The 25739-nt window shown below is 35.6% G+C and overlaps 1 protein-coding gene across 4 annotated transcripts in view; it reads right to left on the bottom strand.

Moving 5' to 3' along the window:
- Window positions 1-25247, bottom strand: part of SCN9A (sodium voltage-gated channel alpha subunit 9) — a 130996-nt gene extending 105749 nt beyond the window's left edge. For all 4 annotated transcript variants that reach the window (XM_033112803.1, XM_033112805.1, XM_033112804.1 and 1 more), the window contains exon 1: window positions 25117-25247. The gene's annotated coding sequence lies outside the window, so the exon portion shown is untranslated. The remainder of the gene's footprint in view (window positions 1-25116) is intronic.
- Window positions 25248-25739: the final 492 nt, after the last annotated feature.

The raw sequence follows: 25739 nt of genomic DNA, 5'->3' as shown, positions 1-25739 counted from the left end.
AACAAAGTAAGAGGATTTACTAAAATTCTCAATTATTTTCAAACAATTCAATACCATACAACAGAAAACGTACTAAGGATTTTAAAGTACACAATGTTTGAGCCATGGCAAGGACATAGAGATGGGCCTCTAGGGGCATTTTTCTTAATGAATGGGAGATGCTCTGCCCAAGCTGGAAAAAGAATTATCACCTGTTTGTGAAAGAGATAGTTCAGCTGCTGCCTTGACAACAAAACCGAGCACATTAGTGACCGAAGGGATTGCAGAGCTACCTGCTATTGTTGGACACCAAAATGAATTGTAAACTTACTAAACATGAAGCAGGTGCAGAGAAACTGATCATTGTTCTCTTTCAAGCATGGGTTCAGGTGGGAAGTGAGCTCATTGAAAAGGGTACATAATATATAAGAGCACATAATAAAGTATATGATTCCAATAGTAGGTTTCCAAAAGCTAGGAGAGGAAAAACTCAGAAAGACAACAAAAATATAGAAAAGTAGACATATGCACAATAGTTTTGAGACCATCTTTCAAATCAGTTGAGCCTCAGACTTAACAGAACTCAGTTTTCTTGAAGATATATATTTGATACATGCTTTATATTTCAAATGAAAAATAAAATGAGGAATTGCTACCGGGACTGAGTCACGCATGTGTCTGCCATATTTCTCCACACCAATTTGCTGGTATCTGCCTGGTGTATGTTTTAAAATATTTTTTATGTATTACAGTAATCCTGAATTAATAAGAATGGTATTTAGAGAACACAAACAAGAAGTACTAGTGTTGCAATTTTGTCTAAAATCTTTGGGCACTGGTCTGCCACTCTCTTTTTCCATCTTCCTAGCCCACTGCCCTCTCTCTCCGTGTTCTTATTCTCCTCTGGGGCCTTATATTTTTGGAGTATTATGTTGATTTCACTTCCACTGTTACTCCTGGATCAAAATGTAAAATATTTTAATCATGTCAAATAATTTGTCAAGTAACTAAAAATACAGATGAAAATAATTTCACATTGTCCTAAATCCAGAAGGTTCACGAATCATTGCTTTTAGAAAGCCTTTGACACCCAGGGGATATTTTTTCATGCAAGCAGTCACACTGGGAGATCAGAAATCCTAGTGGGTGATGTTCCATATGTACAAGTTGTGTTTGTTTCCCTTGGCTTAGTAAAGTGCTATTTAAGTGGACCCCCAAATGAGGTGAAAAGCCTTGAGTTCTGTGCTATTTAGAATGCCTCTCAAGTATTTCATAATTAACTAATTGATGCTCAAAACACACCTGCGGCACTGTTAGTACTATTCCATCATTTTTCCTGAGTTAGAAACACATTAGGGCTTTATGTGAAGCAATCGATAAATGACAACACTGAAAATAAATCCAGGAATCCATGTTTGAAGTACCTGGCACTGACCGGTAGACTACTCTCCCCTAACTCCATCCTTCACATGCATTTGAAATTCATGTCCCAAAATTTAAGGGGTCTAGAACATTCTGATCTAGAGCTTATATAATGGGTCATGAGGAGACACAAAAGAACATTTGAGGAAAAAACATAGGATAGGGTTGCTAGATAAAAATACACATTGCCCAGAAACATTTACATTGAAATAAACCCAGGACCTACATTAGGAATTGCAACTTTTCATGCGCATGTTCCAGAAGGACTAAGCCTTATCTCTGTAGCAAGACAGCTGGGTATTCAAATCAGGCGCACATCAGGGAGAACATGTGAGAGAGATACTGCCCACTTCCCAGCTGAGAAGCTGTGGCTCTCAGAGAGGATGCCACACAGCAACCAACTCATGAGCCAACGAAAATGAACTAATAATATGTCACCTTTGCACATGTGCAATCATATGCTGTTTGTTATATAGATTGTTTCCTATAAACTAAGAATGGAAAGGCTTTCCATTGCAAAAATATGAAAAACAACTATTTTCCACTCTAGATGTGTCCTTCAGATTCAGCAAACTCATATCTCATTTTCATCTACTCCTGTATCACCCTGCTCATTTAAATGATACTAACCAGTAGCCAGGGGTAGAAATGACAAATATCATTCACTAACTGGGGACTCAGAATAGATTCTTAACATCTAATCAGGAAGTCCTGTTGATTATTCTTTGTCTATCATCTCTAAAGTCATTCCTTTTACATCCCCACTTTCTCTTTATCTCTTTATCTCTGTACTTCTCATCACAATAGTTATCACAATAGTTTAATCTCTAGGTTTCCAGTCTCTTTACCTCTTATCTATATAGGCTGTTAGTACTATCAAAGTGGTAAATAAAAACTGATGTGGTCACATCATTTCTCTATTTAAATATCATTCAATGGATCCCCCAAGGCTTATGAGATTAATCCACCAGGGCCTTTTCTAACTGGTTCCAGCCTCATTCTCTGCAATTCAGCTCCATCAACTTATCTAGGACTCTGGATAGGTGGCTGTGGTCCAAAGGAGCATTACTATTCATCCTTCCAGAGCCAGTCCAAAGCTTACTTCACCTAGGACCACTGTCCTTAAGTCTCCAAAGTAGTTACTGCCATCATGATTTGACATCTTATTCATCTTTCTGCTCTCAATGTTTACCCCAATGAGGCACATAGTAGGGAGTCAACAAACATTGATTCAATGGTTATACATTTTTTCCCCTCTATTCCTTACTCCAGAAGGAAGGGAACAGAAAAATGAGAAAAGACTCAAAACTTAAGGCCCCAATGAAAGAAAAAAAAGATCACAAAGTTATGTAATGAGTTCTCCACTTCCTTCTTGTAGTTATTATTTTCTATATAACTCATTTTATTTATTTCAATTTCTGCATTGAACGAGATGTTTTACTTATCTACTGAGTACTTTCTTCTCATCTTGAAATTTGGGAACGTTAAATTAAATATTCTCAACGGTCAGAAAAAATTAAAATATTAATTCTGCAAATTATAATATCACCACTACATTTTAAATTAGAGCATAATTTTACTAAACACTGTAGGTAGAGATTGGGGGCAGTGTACCATAGGAGCCTAGAGGAACCATGTGTATAAAAATGTTTCAATTAACATGCTTGGTCTGCTATATTTTCAGTTGAAAGCATTTCTACTATTGGTTCATGAGCACAACTCCAACTTGGTGTGCTACAGCTGAACTATCTCTTGGCATCAAGCACATTTAGAAAAAGAGTAGGACATCTATAAGGTTCCTTTCAGTATGAAAACTGTATATTCATTTTTTCCTACATGTAGAATTCACAGTTAATTTGATTATTTTACTTAACCACAGAGATCATCAAACAGGCCAGTGAAGACGCCCTTCCAGGGGCTTCTCTATTCCTTCGTGTCTGGACTTGTTTCTGGCACCTTTCTGTCTCTGTGTGTAACATCCCACCACTTGGTCTCATGCAACTAGGCATTCTCTATGTGTCTCAGCAGCAGAAAACCCAATAGAATCAGAGCTCCCTCCCTTCATCTCTGCTGACTTGAGGGTTTAGAGATTTAAGAATATGGAGAGAAATTTTGATTTGGAGGAGAGGATTTAGTGTATACAGGTGTGCTCAGAAATACCCTAATGAAAAATTTTAAATGACAATTATTTTCAATCATTTCTTTAACTGTGCTTCCTACTATTCTAGACACATGGACTTGAGCTCTCAGGAACTCATCTGTAAAATAAAGAGGTAGACTACAATTTTTGAGGGACCTTTCAACTGAGTCGCCTCTAATTCCATGATTGTAAACCCATTCTCTGTCAGTCACCTTACTGTTGCCTGCTGATGCAAGGCAGGGAAAAAGTGAAAGATTATTCAAAACTTTAAAAGAACATTCTAAATGTTTGAATTACCTCAAGTGGGTTAGTGGCAAGTATATTAATATAATATGGGAAGCAAATTATTAATCAAAATATGGTTGTAATTAAGAGAAGCAGAAACTTCTAGAACAATAAATATAGTCAAGGTTAATGTTATTTGGTGACATTTATTAACGACTACATTTTCTTTAAACATTATTTTTATTTAAAAAAATTATTTGGAAAGCTAAGAGAAATTTTCATGAACACACATATTTTTTCTAATTAGATATTTAAGATATGTACTATATCTAAGTGAAAAAAACTAACTTGGGGAACAAAGAGGCCTCTATTGGAATTATTTTTTAAAATATCTTGAAATATGAAACAACTGAAACATAAAGAACAATAATATAAATCAAAAATGGGGTGCAGACATTAGCACGTCAGAACTATTTCCTTTATAACATTTATCAACCACACAATTACCTCATAGTTCACACAAAAAAATCATGAACTGCATAAATCTCATCAAAAAAATTTCTTCCTGTGACTGAGCTGAGGAATTTAAAGATGATACATGTCAAAGGTAAAAACACGTTTCTTTTTCAAGCAGGAGAAATGGGTCACATGATGATGTTCTTTTGCAATATCCTCACAGCTCCCTTGCCAAAGGACTGATGTATATTTAATCACTTTTTATCTAATGGATGCGATTTCTCAAGTCATAGTTACCCATTAGGAAAGCTCTTGCTCTGGGTTCAGCTGAGCACTCTGATTACATTTCCTGATTTTGTGGTTTCAGAGAGGAAAGAATTCCCTGGCTGATGCATCTGTCTTTGCAGGGACAAGGGAATACAACATGATCACCAAGTCATTAGGCTTGGGGGTTGGGTAGAAAAACCACATGGATTCACAAAGCCCGAAACTTTTGAGCCAGGTGCCCATATGGTTAACTTCAATGACTAGAAAACAAATCTTTCATATTTTTTCAAAATGCCTTATCCTTCTTGATTGGAATGGGAACAAATCTCATTCTGGAGTTCTTAATTAATTACTATGGTGCATATTACCATACTTGATACCACCTAAGAGGATGTTTACATGCAAAATAATGCAGTGACACTTGAAAAGTCTTTTTTTATTGTAGTATGTGATATAATATTTTTTACTGTTTAAGACACAGTAAAAAACAACAAGGCCTGGATTGTATCACAAATACTCTTTCCCACTATGCTCTTTTCGCATGTTCTTAAGGAACATGTACGATGTTGAAACTATACTTGACGTTGCTTGAAAATAAACCTTATACCTGTGAGATCAGAGAAAAACTACTAACTTGGGATACTGGTAAGTTTTTATACTATAACTTGAACAGAGTACCAGTTTTACACAGCCCTACTTTGGACAGTTTAACAGAAAATTTAAAATAGATAAATCCATGCTGATTTAAATCCTTCCCTACTAAAAACAAGTCTTTTACCACTACCTACAGGCTAACCTGTTATGTCTCCGGTCTAGCATTAAAGCTTTACCTATTCTGCTGCTGACAGTGTCTTCCCCTCTTTCCTTCCCCCATTTTCAGTCTACATTCCAGCTATATCACTCTACATTTCATTAGCCAAAGGACAGTCAGATATTTCTGTGATTGCTGCCTTCTCATGATGCCCCCTCTGTCCAAACAGTCTCAACTATCCTGATCATCTGATTACTAATCTTTAAATATTTAGGTCAACGACTCTTCTATAAAGAGATCTGACATCATTTCCTACCTTCCTTCCTTCAGATATAAATTCAACTCTTCATCAGTTTCTCCTCTCATCTCCAGTCTGCTTTGGGCTCCCAACTGCCCCCTAAGCAGGTTTTTACCATAACTCCAATAATACCTAATTTCTCTCATCAGTCTCCATGGCTTTTTCAACTAGACTCTAAGCAACATAGATAGGAATTTGTGTTTGGCGTCTTTTATCACCAGTGTATAGCATGATATCTGGGCATCACAGATATTTGTTAAACACTCGGCGAATAACAGCTACTCCTGACCCAAACACTTGAAGAAACATCTTGTCCTTAAGATAACATATATGTCACTGATTTGTAAGCAAACTTTAATTATTACTTAATGAAATCACTTAAGATTCTCTGCAATATTTTGAGAGTAGCTTCAAATACTTATAATAATCAATAACTATCATTGACTTTATGTAAGAAGCATTTCTTTTTAATTTATGGCACTCTCAATGTTTCTTTTTCTTCTCATATAACAAGTTAGAACATATTCAGAAACAAGCAAAAAAACTTCTTAACTTTATATGTAGCCTGATGTTCACAAGAAATATAAAAGTTCTGCTATTAAAGTTTCTCACTTTAATGACACTAAAATAAAAATGACCACCTATCTGATTGAGTTTAATCAAAGTAGCTTTCTACCAACCATAAAGATTAAAGTTAAAACCTTGTTCAGATGCATGAGAAGGAAAACCAATATGGTGGACACCACCTAATTAAACTTTAAAACTCCCTAATTCTGAAATTACACTAGTCATAACAGAAGTTAGTAGTATTTTTCCATATTTAGCAGTGCTTAAGCACCCCAAACCTGCAAATATTTCTTTTGAAATATATACTTGACTAAGGAAAAATCACCAAATGTCTGGAGAGCTAACAACGTGATAAATTAATCAATTGTTTTAGAAACATAGGCACAGATACAATACTAGATTGTTGGTTAATCCTAACTTAATGAAATTAAATAATGCAGTTTATTTAAAAGTTTGTAGGTAAATAACAAGGTCAAGTTATAGAGAAAAGATTTTATTATCATTAAATCCAAGATGCAATCCTTTACAGCAAGATGTACATAAAACTAATTTGGGGTTACTAATATGGTCCAGTATAAGAATAGTAAATTTTCATTGGTAGAAAATTTGGGAAATACAGAAAAGCATAAAGATTAAAATAAAATTAACCTACTCAGAGTAAATTATTGAGATTTCAAGCTATTTGGCTTTTTATGTACATACATACAGCCAAAAAGGCTGTAATAATTAATGTTCCCTCCAGGAATATATAAGCATATATTTTTCCATACCAGAACATTAACTATAGTAATTTTTTAAATGCTTCTCAGTTTGATAGGGAAAAAAAATGTTTCTTTTAAAATGTGTATCCCATGGAACACTTCTTTTTTTGAGCCAGAGAATTTGAGGATTTTTATTAGAAAACTCCCAGTTTGGATAAATTGAAAAAAAAAATCATTAATTTTATTCTTCTTGAATAAGTATTTCTTTTCGGAAAATAAAGGAAACATCATTGAAACTGAAATGATAGTAATTTTATACAGTTGAGTAAGTTCTCTTACAAAGATTTTTTTCCAATGGAGATATTGATGTGACAGATGAGAATGTTGAATTCACTAATTTTCTTTCTTTTTATTTTATTTTATTAGTTTTAGGTGCACAAAACAATGCAATAGCCAGACATTTCACCCATGGAACATTTCTGTTTCTTCTTTAACGAATCCATTTATTCTCTTGGTTATTTTTCTATTGAGGTATTCATTATTTCTTTGATAGTGGTCTTTTTATACTACAGATATTGATCCCATTTAGAAGAAATATATAATTTCTACTTAAAAGAACTATGCAGTTACTTTACAATTAAAATATTCATACATTTTGTGCATATATATTTTTCCTAGTGTGAGGGAAGGGTTTTAGTTTCAAAATATATTTCTGGGGAGCATAAGCCTCGGAATGAGATATTTACACAGTCCCTGGAATATTGTCTGAAGCTGAAAGTGTTTACTTATTTTACATCAAATGGAACCTTTGCCTCTATTCTTTCCTCAGTGTTTGAGTCATGTACCTCCCTCAGATCTTCTGTATAAACTTTTTTGCACTTAGAATTTTGTATAGTGAAATTTCTTTAATTAAGATGACTATTCTGAATAAGGCTAATAATAGCATTATATATTTTTATACACATTATGGTTTGCAAAACACTTTTACAGGTATTATTCATTCATTCAAATTCATTCCAGCCATATTTTTGAGGACCCGTTATTTGATTATAATCCTAAACTTCAGAGCTGTTAGTAACTCTAATAACTAGAACACTTTGAAGTTGAATAATTGGGTCAAAACTGAAGATTTATAACTCTTGTTTTTCCCCTAAGTAGGATTATTATATTTATTTTTAAAGAATAAGTATAGCCACAACACTCAAAAACATGTGAAATGAAAAGTAATTCTCCGCCTCTGCCTGTTTCCCAGCCACCTAGATTTCTACCCTGGAGGCAAGCACTGGTACCAATCCCTTGTGTATCCAGCTACATGTTTTCTTAAGCACATCTATACCTATTAATTTTTCTTTGAACACAAATTACATTGTATGTACATACTGCTTAACATTTTCGCATTTGTCACGTAAAAATATAACGTGGAAATATTTCCATGTTAGTATGTATAAAGCCATCACCTCTTTTTACATCAGCTTCATAAATTCTGACTGTATGGATATACCAAAATTATTTAGCTACACCCCCCGCCCCACTGTAGAACATTTAGGTTTCCTAAAACTACAGTGATTATCTTCTAATACAGCTTCACAATATGAAATTGTATTTGTGAGACAAACGCTTGAGAGTGGAATTGGTCGGTCATAATTGTATTTGCATTTTTTTTAAATAAATATTTCTTTGTATTCTTTTTTTTTTTTTTAAGATTTTATTGAGGAAGTGGAACAGGATTTTATTGGGGAACAGTGTGTACTTCCAGGACATTTTTCCAAGTCAAGTTGTTGTCCTTTCAGTCTTAGTTGTGGAGGGCGCAGCTCAGCTCCAGGTCCAGTTGCCGTTGCTAGTTGCAGGGGGCGCAGTCCACCATCCCTTGAGGGAGTCGAACCAGCAACCTTGTGGTTGAGAGGATGCGCTCCAACCAACTGAGCCATCTGGGAGCTCAGAGGCAGCTCAGCTCAAGGTGCCATGTTCAATCTTAGTTGCAGGGGTCGCTGCCCACCATCCCTTGCGGGACTCAAGGAATTGAACTGGCAACCTTGTGGTTGAGAGCCCACTGGCCCATGTGGGAATTGAACCGGCAGCCTTCGGAGTTAGGAGCATGGAGCTCTAACCGCTTGAGCCACCGGCCTGACCCTGTATTTGCATTTTTAATTTGGAAAAATATTGCCAAATTGTCTTTCATGGGGGTTCTACCAATTCATACTCCCCATAAACAATGTGTCTGAAATTGTTTGTATACAACTCCAACACAGTGTTTTATTTATTTTTTTCATCTTTGCCATTTTGAGAAGTGGGAATTGATAAGTTCCCATTGTATTTTTCTTTTATGAGGGAGGTTGGGAATTTTTTCATTTCTTTAGAAATCATTTGTGCTTTGTTTTCTGTGAAAAGACTTTGTCCATTTTTATAATGAGCTACTAGTCTTTTGTTATTCATTTAGGAACTCTTAACATAATAATGAAATGAGCCCTTTTCTGTGATACAAGATGCAAATATTTTTATCACGTTACTGGGTTTTTTTCCCTTTGGTTTATGGTGATTTTTTTCCTTTAAAGCATTTATTTTTTATTAAATTGAATTCACCAATCCTTTCTCTAATGGCTATCACATTTTATATCACCTTAAGAAAAAATTTCTACTTCAAGATTATGAAAACAATCTATACGTTTTCTCATAACATTTCTTCTTTGTGGTTTATATATTATATTTTGAATTTGTGCATCTGAAATGTATCTGAAATGTATTTTTGGTTAGGTTATGAGATAGCAATATGAATTTATCTTTATCCACATGGCTATTCAGTTGTCCCAATGACTCCTATTAATTTCTGTTATAATGTTAACAAACGTTTTATTATAATATTAACTAATATTTTGTTATAATATTAACTAATATTTCCTCCTATTTAAAATGTCATCTTTATAATTCTCATACGTAATGTCTATTTCTAGACACTATATTTTCTTCCATGGCACTATGTATCACATCAATACCACACTATTTTCATTGCTCTAATTTTATAAAATGATTTAATATCTAATGGTGTTAGTGCTATCAGATATTACTCTTTCTTGTGTATATTGTGCTAACTCACTAAACTCAGGTCATCTTTATTTTCAGAAAGATTGCAATAAATTTATAAGTTAACTTTAAAAGGACTGCCATCTTTATATGCTGTGACTCCTTTTCTTAATACCCTTTCTTTACATCATACAAACAAAGTATACAATCATAAGACAAATGGGCTGAACTGGCTACCAAACTTAGAGCCTCTAATGTTAAGTATATCATCTATAAATTAAATATAATAATCAATAAATAAGTAATCAATCATTTTAATTAAGTACTTTCCTGATTACTGAAATCTTACTATTGCATCCTTCATATTTAGTGCTACATTAATCGTATGAATAAATTCTTAAAATTATTATTTCTTAAAGGCACAATTTAGACAAACACTAGTCTAATTGCTTCAAAAAAGTAGTCTAATATTCCATGTCCTAAAAGAGCTTTATAACATTTTATGGTATTTAAACACTGATATGCAAAAAAATTTTAAATTGTATGTGACAACTTTATACTTAGAGTGCAGACAGATAGTTAAAGATTTACTTCTAGACTCTCTGATGAGAAAAACTATCAAAATACCGTGGTCTAAGTCTTTCATAACACCCTGTAATGATTACCTGTATTATACTTTAAGAAAGAAGTTGTCTCTATGTATGGGCATACAAAATATAGTATTCCCCAAATTTACAAAATAATTAAAGTTTATAATCTCAACAAGCATGTTACTTTAGAGGAAATTAATTTTATTGTCAATGATTGCTGGCTTATCTGAAAAATTTTAATAGCAAAATCCATATATTCTCATCTATACATGATATATAAAGGAAAAAGGGAAAATATGTATTAGCTCACATTAATTTTCTATTAGTCAGAATTAATCCTTTCCTGAGAGCACAGAATCATCACAGACTTAGATGGCCTGTGGAGTCACTAAAGTATGGCTGCAGGAGAGGTCCTATACCTCTGGATAGTGTTGTACAGAAACGCATTTTCACTCTGATTATGCACGTACCTACCTCCTGCAAAACATCAACATGGCTTAGGAGAAAGGCGGAAACATCTCTGATGCCAGGATGACTTAGGTTCGAATTTCCTGATTATGACATATAACTAGCGCTGTGGCATTATGTTCATAAATGAAACAGAGAAAATGTCTTACAAGATTATCAGAATAGAAACAGTTTCTGTAAAGTAACTAACACAGGGCCTAGGCTAAATATACAATAGTAATATTATTATCCTCTTTCCCTATATATATTGCAATTTTTAATGATAAACTGTGAGCTGGTCAGTAAAAGTAAAACCTTGAAATCTTAAGTGGAGAATATTTGTTACTGATATTTTATTTCATTTTCCTAACATGTTTATGGCTTTAATTTAAAATAGGTTGCAGCAAGATAGGAAAACAGCATAACATAGTTAAGTTTATAGCTCCAGAGTGAGAGAGACCCAGGTTCAAATCCCATCTCTACTGCTTACTAGTTTGTGTGCTTGGGCAAGTTAATTCATCTCTAAAGTTTGGTTTCTTCATCATAAGACAGGCCTGAAAATGACTATCCTATAGGGTCACTCTAATGGACCTTAAAAAATAAGACACTGCATTTTAATCATTAAGCACATTTCCTAGTACACTTTAAGTGCACAAAACATTTTAACATTTCCTTTAGCACATTTCCTGATACATTTTAAGTACAAAAATAAATGTCTAACCATGATTATTAGTGATTTTTACCAACTTTCCTATAAATTGATTTTACATACCTAATATTCTTAAGGAAGGAGACTAAATTTTGTTACTTCATAACAGATAGATGTTTGTTTTGCATATACAGAAATTTTTTCCTTTAGGAGATTTCAATTTGGGATATTTCAAAATTTGAAACAAAGCTATGGTCATTGCAAAACCAAGGCCACCCTGCTTTCTACCAACAGATGGCGATGTATGTCACATACACATTTAGACCCTGCCAAACTAAGGCTCATTAATCCACGCAATGCATGCAGGATGTGCGTTGTTCTTAAGTTGTGATGAAGATTGTTAAGTCTATCGGGATTGTTAAGAGCAAACATAATGAGAGTTGAAAGATTTAATAAACAAAGGAACTGGAATATGATGGAAACCAAAGCAGAAATAATGAAAAGTAAGAAAACAAGGAATGTGGCAAGTACATGAAAGATTAATTATCTGACAGCAGAAATGATTATTTAGGATTGAGCAGGATCATCATGCAATAAGTTAATAATGTTGAACCTGGTCAATAGCCAGAAAGACACAAAGAAAAAAAATTTTTTAAGGGAAAATGTTCTAGCACGGTCAGACGATGTTTCTTCATGAGCAATGGATACTCCAGAACTTAATACCAAAGCTAAAGAAGGCTTGGTACTCATTCAAGAAGGTAAAATCCAAGCATACTGACAGTTGCTGATGAAATATTCCTGGCATGCCAGGAATGGTTCAATAGGCTCAAAGTCCTTTGATTCAGTATCAGAATCAGTGAGTTAAGTCGCATGCAGGCCAAGGGATTCCTTGGAATATTTATGGACATTATTAAGAAAAATTATCATCTATTTATAAGATTTTTGGTTTAGATATTGTTTGAAACTGTATATTGGCAGAGGAAGGAGGTACCTGGCTTTACGATTTTAAAGACACAGCTTATTTAGTGGGAATTCATCTAGGGATTCTAAAGTATTATGGAATAAATCACAAGAACTTACAAACAAGCCTTTTGCAAATTAACATGTTCATAAACAGAGGACCTGAACGTGTCTCACATTTCTCTACTCCCAGGCTAAAATCATGGCAAGGCATTTAGAAGCCCTGCCCTTAATCTGGGAATAACATGAAACCCATATAATATTGTTTAAAATGTATTCTCTCAGGAGGAGGTTGTTGTTTAAAAGGTACTAAGATGAAGAGCATAGCTATTTTTTTAACGGGTTGAATTAAATATATGATAGTATTTCTTACTTTCTACTATTTAAAGACAAGGTTTTCAGAATCTCATAGCAGATATAAACAGGCTTAGAATCATGAAGAAAATTCCAGATTAGATAGTTGCCACAGAATAACAAGTAAATGGAAAGAAAATAATTCCTATCCTTTCTCAAATTTATATTCCAGTATATACGTATTTGACCAAGGAACTTGGATTCTGAGATAAGGTGAGCGTTTAGGCAAAAAGAACATGCAACAATTCAATGGCAAAGGTGCTTAACTGCTCAGTACCGGCTTTAACTATTGCTCTAATTAATGCACTGAACTGTTTATAAACAAAAGATGTTCACATGTCATATTTTCATGACAATATAAACTGTCCTCAGTGACCTTGAGTTTCCATAAATCGTCACCATTTTCATTTGCTGATAGCCACCCAAGGGGAAAACACACTGCCTACTCCACAGTCTGTCTAATAGAACAAAAAAATAGAACAAACTCTACCCTTCAAACTTCAGTTCTCAGGAGCAAACTTTTCTGCAAATACTTCTAACAAAAAATTGATTGAAAAAATAGTGTCTTCACTAAGAATTAAGGGAAAGGGGAAAGGAGATTTTTGAACTTTTTTAAATAAAATGAATCTAAGATTCAAAAAGTAGAAGTCAGATCTACTAGACACTTAAGGTAACAAGGTAGTCTTTATCACTCATTTACTCGCTAAGTATTAATGAGTACCCACTCATTGCAAAACATTATGCTAGGTAGGGTCAGAGGGGATTATGATTGTAGCAAAACAGAATTCCTGCTCTACTTAATCATATCATCTAATATGTATGATCAGAATATAAAGAGTCTGAACCTATTAAGTAGTTAGCAAGGAATCAGAATTCCCAGATTATACAGGAAAGGACTAAACTCAAACATCTTTCAGTAATAGGATTGGTCAAAAGGATGAATAAACCACATCAGACAGTTGGAAAATATGAATATATAATATTCTTTCTTCATCAGGAACTCAGAGATGACAAAATATTTGTAAATTGTTTATCTGGTAAAGAATTAATATCCACACTGAACTTACTAGGGGTATCACTTCATAGACTATGTAGATGCCTGACCAATACACTATATATCTGAAGCTGAAGTAGAACAATATTGAATGTCAAGTATAATTATACATATATATACACAAATATATATATGTACATATATATACATACATACATACATATATATGTACATATATATGTATGTATGTATGTATAGCCACGGGATATGGAGTACAGCATAGGAAAGATAGTCAATGGTATTGTAACAGCTATATATGATGTCGGAGGTGTAGTAGTTTGGGGGAGGGGTGTTATCACTTTGTGAGGGGAATAAATGTCTATTATATTGCTTTGTACACCTGAAACTAATAAAAATTTAAAAAATTAAAAAAAGAATATCCACAATATATAAAGGACTCCTGCAACTCAAAAACAACAAAAACAAATCTATTCAAAAATGGGCAAAGGTCTTAAATAGATACTTCTTCAAAGAAGACTTACAACTTGTCAATAGGCTCATGAAAATATATTCAACTTCACTAACCATTAGGGAAATGCAAATTAAAATCACAATGAGATACCACTTTACTCCCAGCAGAATGGCTATTATAAAAAAAGAGAAAATAAATGTAAGCGCGACTGTGGAAAATTGAAACCCTTGTGCATTGCTGGTGGGAATATAAAATAGTGCAGCCACTGTGGAAACTGGTCTAGCACTTCTTCAAAAAAATTAAACACAGAATTATCATATGATCCAGCAATTGCAATTGTGAGTATATACCCTAAAGAATTATATGCAGAGATCAATTTGTATGCCAATGTGTATAGCAGAATTATTCACAATGGGCAAAAGGTGGAACCAACCCAAATGTCCATCAATGCATGAATGCATAAACAAAATGTGATATATACATATAATGGAATATTATAAGCCTTAAAAAGAAAGAATACCCTGATACATGCTACAACATTAATGAATCTGAAAAATATTATGCTGTGTGAAATACACCAAACACAGAAGGACAAATATTGTATGATTCCACTTATATGAGGTACCTAGAATAGTCAAACACATTGAGAAAGTAAAATGGTAACCGTTACCAGGGACTTGGAGAAGGGGAGAGAATGAGGAGATATTTTTTAATGGGTACAATGATCCAGAGTGGAATGATGAAAAAGTTCTAGAGATGGAAGGTGGTGATGGCTGCACAACCATGTGAGTGTACTTAATGCCCCTGAATTGTACACTTACAAATGGTTAAAGTGGTAAATATGTTATGTATATTTTACCACAATAAAATTAATTCAGAAGTATTTCCTTAAAGGTGTAAGGAGAGGTGTAGAGTCAGGAGGATACTAAAGTCATAGCCGTAGCAGTGGGTCAACCTTAATAGGACACAAGTGTGCTTCTCTGGGGTGTATTTTGCCAGCCATACTCCTTGACATCTATGCAGCAGCATTATTTCATGAGTAATAAGTACACAATAGGCATAAAAATTAATCAAAATATTATTGTACTCTCACCATGTTTTAGTGTCTAGAATTTAAATATTTACAGATACTCTCAATTGTAACCTGTTGTCCTACTAGTCCTTTTTCCCTTACAGAGTAATAAGGGCTTCGGAGCCATCATGGGAAGAGAATATAAAACAATTACATATAAATCACACAAAAAAAGACAAAGAGGTAAATTTTGTATGGAAATTTCGGAGTTCCCCAATCATTTGTTTGGATTGTGCTATACCCATGTCCAGAATGGTATCCAGTTGGGGGGCAGGGGGGCGGAAGCACGTTTCATCCCCTCGCAGTTTGTCCCATGCCGGTCACTGCAGAATTGACTTTCATACAGATCTCTGCAGACTTAATGAGCTTTTCCAAATTAAGGAAAAGCCCTCCAAAAAGAAAAGGCCCTCATCTTCCACTACTTTTTACCTTGCTCTCTCCACTTCAGCCACACTGACTTCCTTGATATTCCATAAACACATCAGGTATGCCTAGGGCTGTTGCAATTGCTGCTCCTTGTGACTGGAATGATTTTCCTGTTGCTTAGCTGGCTCCCTCATTTCCTCAATCCCCTTTAGCTGTCTGCTCAAATATCACCTCTAACAAGGCTTTTCGCACCACCCTTATTAAATAATGCCACCTCACCTCAATTCTCTCTGTCCTGCTCTACATTTCTTCAGAGCATATAATATGAGAACAGGTAGTGGTTTACTTGTAAATAAATGTTTGTATTACTTGTAAGTAAATGTTTGTTTACTTACTCATTATCTGTCTCAAAACTAGCATAAACCTCCATATTTTGTCCATGTTTTGTATGTCCAGTGTCTACAAGAGTGCCTGAGTAGCTACTCAGTAAATACTGGCTGAAAGAAGTGAATGAAGGAAGAGGGAAGGAAAGAAGGAATTACTGTTAAATATCAGAAAACATGAATGCTGAGAACAGTGATGCAGAGAGTTCTAGGAGCTGACCTGGAGCACCTCAGCATGCCTTTACCACTATCCCTGGGATCTCTGCCAGGTTCTCCCTCTCCACAAGCCTCAATGGCACTGACACAAACTTGGATTCCCAACTCCTGACCTATATATACATGTTGGAAGCCAACCAGATAGGGCTTAATGATTGATCACCAGCTGAAGGCAAATGAGTTGGAAATTCTAGTTTTCATTCCGTCTCCCTCTCCCTCGCCCTCCCTCCCTCCCTCCCTCTCTCTTTCTCTAACTATCTGACTGCAATCCACCTCTTAAGCAAATCCTCCAATAGATTAACTCTCATTTTTAGGAAAGAATTGAGGCTTCAGCTTTTGTAAGGCATCAGCTCGAATACATGTTAAAATATTTTGGCTCTTTTATGCAAAAAAGACTAAATATTGTCACTAGAATTGATGAACCCAAAATGTGGCAGAAAATAAACAGGAGTGCTGTTCCTTTCCTGTGTAAGAAATAAGAAATATGACTCTATCACATCAGGACCTAGAAATAATAAAAAGCTAGGCTTGAGGAGCATAAATTACTAAGTCCTTGTTAAGTTATTTCTCCTACATTCTTAGAAAGCAAGTCTTGGTGAAAAAGAGCTTTTTCAATAAAAGTTGAGCATATAGTTGTGCAATAAGTGATTCATTTATTAATTTATTCAGCAACTATGTATTAGGAATCACTGAATATAAGACACCCTGCAGGAATATTGATATGAACAAGCTATGGTCTCTACTCTTAAAACCTTACAGTCTAGTGGACAAACTGCCAAACCAATCCACAAATATTTGAACAAATTGAGAAATATCATAGAATTCAGGGGTCCAAATTCTCTTGTTTTTTTTTAATATCTATTATGTACTTTTACAGTATTAAAGTATGTAATAGATAAAAAAAAAGAAAGTCATTTGCACTGGAAATTATCACTATAACGTAAAATAAATTAATTTTCCCAAATGTTTGAAAACCTTCAAGAGTAAACACCTTGAATCACTGATGTTAAAGAAACTCTTTAACTGACATAAATCATTGACCCTTTGCGACAATAAGTACTATGATGTAGGTTACATTTGAGCGTACCAATGTGATGCTAAAAGTGTTTGTATGTACTCTTCTAACTAAGAATGTCTATATCTTAATTTCTCAGACATAGAACTTTAGATGAATACGTCTTCTTTTTTCCTCACCCTGCAAAAGGTCACTTGACTTTCCCTTTTTCTCCAACCACACCCAGGATCTCATATGTGCAACTTCATTCCGTCTGCTCTCCTCATCACTCATAGGTGAATGAACTTCATCCATATCACTTCACACAGGTACTACTTTTAATGACATTACTCCTCTTCTTTCAACTCTTTTCTACCTCAGGAGAATCCCTTTCCCTGTATAATTTCTTCACAATAAAACAAATATTTGAATCGTGGCCAAATCAAGTCAGCAGTAGAAGGACACCCCTTGACCAGGAAAGCAAAGTCACTCATCCTCTGAAATAACATCAATAACACTTTTGAAAATGTATGATACATTTCATAATGTCATTATGTCTTCAAACGTCCACCTAAATCCAAAATCCAAATTTCAGTTTAACACAAATGCACTCCCCAAAAGTCATTATTCAAGATGAACATTTCAACAAGCTTCGATCTGTTTTTCTTGTTCTCTAATATTATAATGAAATATGTAGACTATTTCAGTTCCATTATGGGTTAAAAAAGGCTTTTGTGGAATCGTTGGTAACATAACCATCAGGTATATCTGTGTGGGATAGGTGCAAGTACATTCTTGGGATAAATAGGATTTTTCACTCCTTTGAAAAGAATTTGTATGTTCCTTGGGTTTAGTAATCACTGTGAATCTTTGGGAAGGTTAGGTAACTTCTGAGCCTTAGTGTCTCACCTCAGATGGTAGTGGGGATTTAAAAGGAGCATTTGTAAATCCCTTAATGTAATGCTTGGCAAAAATGAGACCTTCATATTTGAGGCTGTTAAATTAATGTTATTGTCAGTAATATTAGCAAGATGTAAACTGTGCTATCTATATATTCCCTTACGGCAGTGTACTATAATATATTCATTTTCTGTCTTCATGATATTGCCCTGGCCTACTCCTTGCAATACATAGTCTTTGTTACTGGGGAAGAATTGTGGATTGAAAAAGAAAACAATAAATAAAAACAATTCGATTACCCTTAATTTGATGAATTGCTTTACAATTTTCTGATTTTTGTAAATGTATCACCAGTGAAATAAAGAATGGACTTACTGGAAATACTTCCCTCAGGTTGAAACATCTTTTTTGCTGATTTAAAAATTCAGAGTTGTATTCCTGATGACTGAATTACTAGAGTAAGTTTGATTTCATACATAAGTGAGAAAATTTATCACGTGCTTTTTAAAAATTTCCTATAAAGTAGATATTAGTTGTGAGACCCACTAATAGAACATCTAGGAGGTCACCCCCACTGTACTGCTTTCCATTAATGAAGAATTTTAATAGATCAGGTTCAAAAACATAAAGAAAATATAATTGGATGGTCAACAAATTCCTGATTTTTAAATATGTCTCCCATGTTTTCCTACTGATAAGTTTTTAGATACCTCATATAAACTATTTGCAATAGCTTATACCTAACAACTTTACCAATTGAGTGTTACAGAGTTCAAAATAGAATGGTCCTACTTGTATATCAGAGCTGTATAACTGTCTTTAAAAACAGGGAAACTGCATTATTAGGATTCGTTGAAATAGGATTAAAAGTAAAAGTGAAAGTAACAAAAATAAACTTTAAATGTACCATTTGTATTAAAATATAATCTGAATATATTTTGATTATAATATACTGTTATCAAATGTCTATCTACCATAGCTGAATACCTACTTATCATGTGTGAGACACTAAAATGGCCTTTTAGTATATATGTGTGTACATATGTGTGTGTGTATTTAACTTGATTTGTACAGAAACCCTTAGAAGTAGAAACTACCTATCTTACAGACAATGAAGTTACATTAGAGAAGTTAAAGTATTTAACGAAGACCACATTTTGAGCAAGATAAATATTTAGAAAAAACACCTTTTCACTACCCTAATATGAATATAGCTTTATTCCTCTGTGTTTTGAACACTTACAAGAATATTTACACTTACAAGAATATTTACAAAGATTCTGAAGTATAATAAGCACATAATATGAATTTGCAAAAGAGCTTCTCTGCATAACCATACTATAAAGCCTTTATTCCTGAAAGGCTGTCAGATAATCTCAGAGGATTTTAAGAACCTTGTTCCCTGGCGACCCGAGGATGCCACTTCCTTTCTCCCTACCTGAATTACCTGTACTCAAGTTTGTCCAGGAGAACAAGAATATATGTTACATTAAGGGGAGAAAAACCCTCACTTAAACTTTGTAGTATTTTATTTCATTAAAAGAGCATCTATAAAGATTGGTCTCATAATATGTACCGAGATGGAATGTTAACTTTGTATAATCACCCAGAGAAAATGAAGGTACAATTTACCCGTAAAGTATTCTATCGATCCTATTCAAAATTTACATAGGCAAGAAATTACCTTTACCCTAATCCCTAAAAGAAGCACTGTACATTGGACTTGAAATTATCATTGATTTTAAATCAATTTATAAGGGGTTATCTCATCACAGAACATTTCTGTCATTTTCCCGTTTTACTTTTCTGTATGAATTTGAATATCTACATTTACTTATTTTTTGAATTTTTCTAAATTATAGACCTTCAAGAAGATGACATATTTTGAAATTATCTTATTATTGTAATATACATAGTTTATGAGTCATTAGTACATTTCACAGACACTACATCTAATGAAATCACCCTTATTTAAAAAAAAAAAATCACATAACGTAAGAAGTCTAGTTTGGCATATAGCACAGAAAATTTCACTAAAAATATCTACAGCAAGGTTTTTGTGCTTATATCTTATTGCATCTGTCTAATGTATTAATTTTTATATAGAGGCTCAATTTTCCAACTATATGTATTAACAGTTATTATGTGCCACATAATTAACAGTATTATGTGCCTATATGTATTTAACAGTCAAGCAAAATTTGTATTACTGGCATATATATCAAGTGCTCAGAAGATGAAATGTAGAAGAGAAGCAGAAAGAGAAAAAAAAGGCGTTCATTGCAGGGCAGAGACGGTAGTGGTAGGTTAATGACATTGGAAATGTACTTACTCCTTCTAAATTTCCAAGTGAATAATCACAGGTGCAATTAGAGTTGCATCTTATTTTGATAAATGATTCAGAAAGCTTTGTAAAATATCCAAGGAAACATTTTAAGGAACTTTATAATCAATAATAGCAGTCTCTCAAACACTTGACACAACAAAAGGAAATCATAAAATGAATAGCAAGGAAATTACAATTACAGTAATGGGATATTTTACTAGTAATATATGGCATTTTGTCTCCCTGACATATCACTTAAAAATCCATAGGTATTCCATTTCTTATATACAAGAAGCAGTAACAGAATATGTTCACTTAAAATGCAGTTGCTATTTTAAAGAGAAAAGACAAACTCTTTTCTCAGTGGAAGTGAAAAGATATCAAATAATTTAGTTCTATGTATATATAATGTCAACTCAGATTTGTCCATGGCAGATTGTTTATTGGTACTGTTCAAGGCATTCGCTCCTCTTTTCGCTCTTTATCGTGGTCTGGCATTTTTCCTCACCACCCAGGTTTCATTTCTCCCAACTTCATTCTACTGTTAGCTGCCAAGAGCTGAGGCTTTCCCTGTTGCCTAAACCCATTTCCTCCCAGCTATACAGTGAGGGAAGGGTAAGTTAAGCCTTCAATGAAGAAATTTCATTTTGCAGCATGGCAAAATACCCAAAATTTCTCTCATATTCTACAAAAGTAGTGTACCCACATTCTGTAAATGCTCTCCCATAAATCCTCATGTGAAAATTATTTTTATACAATCATATAATATCCTTTATTATGACCTTGCCATCGTAAGTGGTAATCTAACTGCATAGTTCTGAAGAAGGAAGCTGTAATACTCCTGTGTAAGAATAAATTACCTAATTTATGACATGTAAAACAGAGGGCCATCTCCAATTAGTACACAGGTGCACCCCAACACATTACCACCACCACAATGTGCCACCTTAATAGCAAATTTAACAAAATCCCTGGTGACAATTCATGAAATAGTTTAGTCCTTCAAGACGAAACATGACTGCCAAATTCTTTACCAAAAAAATCGAAAAATTAAAGCTGGTCACCTAACTGAAGCGAAATTTTCAACCAACTGTTAATTGCAAAACTACTTGCTTGGTTAATATCTTTAAGTACAGTCTCAAAAAAATAATGGGTATACTTATAGCTACTCAAAGAGAGATAGAGAGAGAGCGAGACAGAGAGAGAGAGAGCGAGAGAGAGAGAGAGAGAGAGAGAGAGAGAATAAGACGTTATCATTAACCAGCGTGAATTTTGAAGCCCCTCTCCCAGCTCCTAATATAGTGATGGATCTTCATGGATTAGCCCACCGTGTCTCTGAGTCTTTCTTAGTGAACACTTTGGATCTGTGAGATAATTTGCCCCTTGAGCCTGGAGTAAACACCAACTTGGATCACCTGAGCACCGGACCTATGGCCTCAGCCTCATCTGACCATACTTAAATCAATTGAGCTCACTCAAGTATCCATATTCATTACAAAACAATATTTTAAGTGATTACTGAGTGAACCTTAATTCTTGGTAAAAGACAGATTTAAACCTAATAAGGTTATCACTGTACATTAAGAGTCACTCATACTAAAGTCATATCACTCGGCTTAGGTACTCCAATCTTTCTTTAAAATATATTTTAATCCAGTTGTGGCCATTGCCTACTTAAGAATACATTATAATCCACTTACCTCTGAAGACACTATTGCCTAATAACTGCTGAAATATGGGAATACATCTCAGGATATTTATCTCCTCAAAATCACAGTACAGGATTGTAAATGTACCAAATGCTCAACAAATAGAAACGAAATTGAATCATAAAATGCATAAATTTACTACATTGATGTGTTCTATTGTGAATTAAGTAATTAAGTAGTATCTTTGTACTGTATAATGTACATAAATATCTAAGAACATTACTGCCCCATCCAAAAAAAAAAAAAAACAACAAAAAACAGTACCAAGCAGTGTTCTGGAAGCTAAGTCAACAATAAAGATTTTCTCCCTGTTCCTTTGGAGCATTCAATATAAAAAAAATCTACAACATACCTGCATGCAATTTAGTACGCACTATGAAGGAATAAAAAGCACCAAGATAAAGACTAAGAGATGACAACTGACTGTGGACAAGGTGATCAAGAATGATCTCTCTGAGGAAGAGTCCTTTGAGCTGAGATGTAAAGTTTGAGAAGGAGCTAGACATTCAAAGAGTGAAAGAAATAGCCCAGGCACTGGGAATGGCGTTTGAAAAGGCCTCAGGGAGTGAAATTACTCCATGTGTTCCAGGTATGGAAAGACCAGTGTGGCTGGTGCATATAAATGAGGGGGAGATGGGTTCAGTGAAGTTGTAGAGAAGGGCCAGGTCAGAGAGTGAGGTGTGTGTTAATAGAAAGAATTTGTTGTTGATTGGTGTCTGTGTTTCTGCATTTATTCTTTTTTTGCATGCAGTAATGAGTCAATTAATGTTTTCAAGACGAGGCATGATTGTTTATTATGAAAAGTGACCTGAAGAGGAGCAAACTATAAAACTAGATCAACTAATATGAATGCTGTAGCAGGAATCTAGGTAAATTATGATAATGGCCTGAACTACTTTGGTGGCAGTATAGATATAAAAAACAGGGCGAAACTGTACATCTGAGAAGCATAATTGAATGGAGGTGCTTTTAGGAAGTAAGAATGATAGATCTAACTAGGGACTGGTTAGCGATAAATGCCATCATGAGGAACAGAGAGTAATGAACACTTGGTGGATGGTGGAGCCATTTATTCAAATAAGGGAGACTGGGGGAAAGGAGCTGAGGAGTTTTAGAGAAAATCCTAAGTTACCACCGTTATGACATTTACAATGACCCATTCACATTATTCACATTAATAAACATTAAACTCCTTTACAAGGTTAGAAAAATACTTTATAAATCCTTCCAGCACTTCACACACTTTTTCACATATCTAATAGGAATAGATATAAGATAAATATGAGTTTTCATTATTCATGCAAAATATAAGATCCTATTTTTTCTTCCTTGCTACAGAAAAAGTGCGTTAGTCATATTAAATAAGGTGAATAGGTTCCCTCTGATTCCACCTCTGAATTTCTTACATTTTCTTTGCTGCCAAAACTCATCTCAGCCACAGGTAGCAAAAACACAAGCACGAGCACAGGAGGACTCCCATGTTTATCTCTGGGTCCTAGGAGACGCAAGAAGGCACCAGGATGCTCTCGGCACAGAGCCAGACCTGACTCATCTTTGTGCTGTAGAAACACCAGGTACCATGTGAACCCTGCTCTGCACCATAGAAATCATGGCACATTGTATGCCCAGTCTCTGTAAAAATATGTAACTGTGTCCCATGACTGCAGAATGGTTCACTTCCAAAAGGGAACCTCCAATCGATGTGTATTTCAAACGTTCACAAAATACAAAAACTTACCGTAAGTAAAACTATAATCAGTTGCCTAAATGGAAGGCACATCCTCCATTATACCAAATGACATATTTTGTCTACCACTTTGTTGTGAATAAGCAGTATTCTAACAATCATGGTAAGAACATCAATTGTGTTTCTGAAAAGAACTGAACCTCCCATTGATACTCAGAGACTGAAAACATCATTCTTTTAAAAGCTCATGTTGATTTGTTCTTTATCTTATTGAAGTGAGCTTTTAAAAATCTCCCTCTAAGCTTCTCTCACATAAAAATTGCTCTTAACTTCAGAGGAGATATAAATAACCAAGAAAACTGCAACTGTATTAAAAAAGAAAACGCTACAAAAATGAGTTAAATGTTTGCTATAATCATAGTTGGCATTACATTTTCCAGTTTGGTAATCTTGCTTTGATCCTTTAATCATCTTCAACACAAGTAACAAAAGTACCTACTTTTTTCCTAAAAGTAAATGACAGTTTCAGTTGAAGTTGATCAAAAGTTAAAATGATTCTGAATTTTATCTGAATTGCACTATAAAATGCTTATTCGTTTGGAAAGTACAAAACTGCGTTGAGAAATGGGGCTAGGCAGTCCTGTGATTTGCGTTTGTGTGCTGCGAAGGGGTGAGGCGCTTCAGCGCTACCCCGCAGGTATTACAGGCGGCTGGTTCTGCACGCTCCCCTTTGTGAATGGGAAATATAGCACAGCCTTTTTGCTCGCCAAGAAGACGACCTGCCCGCGGAATCGAAACCCATCCAACGACTCCGCTAGCATGGACAGAAAGAAGTAATCGACGGTAGGGAAACCATCCGGTTCGGCTGCTTTCCTTTTCCACATTTTCAGAACCTGACAGCAAACCCACACGGTGAAAGCCCGCAAAGGACCGGCCTTACAATGGAAACAGTTCTGTCTCCAGCTAGCTCCTCTTTCCCCAACTGCTTTGACACCGCCCCCTCGCCCAGCTCCCCTCGGGTCTCTACTTTCCAGAGACCGGGTGTAACACCGGGTGGCAAAAGCCGAGAGATGCTAATGACAGAGGTGGGTGTGGCGCTTGAGGCGAGCGCCAGCGAGGGACTAGCGGCTTCTCCGTCCGCCACACCTGAGCAGCAAGATAAAAGGCACTTACTTGTAACCTTGCTCGCCAGTCCTGGCCACCCAATGCATCCGCAGAATCTGGCCCCAGGGAAGGGCGCGGGCGTCAGGGACCCCTCCTGGCTCCCGGCTTCTCTTCCCCGGCGTTGTCTCAGCTGCTGCTTCTCCCTCTTTCTTTAGGCTCCTGGTGCTCACGGAGCGCCCGCCGCTACCAGCCGCTGGCACCCAAACTAGCACATCCCGGGCTAGCCTTGGGGAAGAACGGGAAACCAGAGCTCCGCCGGGGAGCGCCGGCGAGGGCCACACGCAGACTGCGCCCTCCTGCCAGGGCGCGCCCAGGCCGCCAGCAGCCCCGCCCCTCCCCGGCCGCGGCGCCGCGGCCTCTCCTTCCACGCCGCCCGCCCCGCCCTGTCCCCACCCTCCCGCGCACAGGGCGAGCGGCTAGCACCCTGCGTGGGGCGCGGTGGTGGCGTTAGGGCAGCCTCTTCACTGTGTGCTAAGTAGACGGCAGAGGAGAGGTCGCGATCTCTCAACTAAGGCTACAACTATGGGTGGGGCGCGCGCGCGTGCTTGTGTGTGTGTGTGTGTGTGTGTGTGTGTGTGTCCAGCAGCTAGCAGAACCCTCCCCTGATCTCATCCCTCGCCCCCATGACCCCT

Source organism: Rhinolophus ferrumequinum, chromosome 8, assembly GCF_004115265.2.
Source record: "Rhinolophus ferrumequinum isolate MPI-CBG mRhiFer1 chromosome 8, mRhiFer1_v1.p, whole genome shotgun sequence".
NCBI lineage: Eukaryota > Metazoa > Chordata > Mammalia > Chiroptera > Rhinolophidae > Rhinolophus > Rhinolophus ferrumequinum.
Note: the sequence above shows the minus strand (reverse complement) of the source record. Positions and strands in the feature narration are given on the sequence as shown.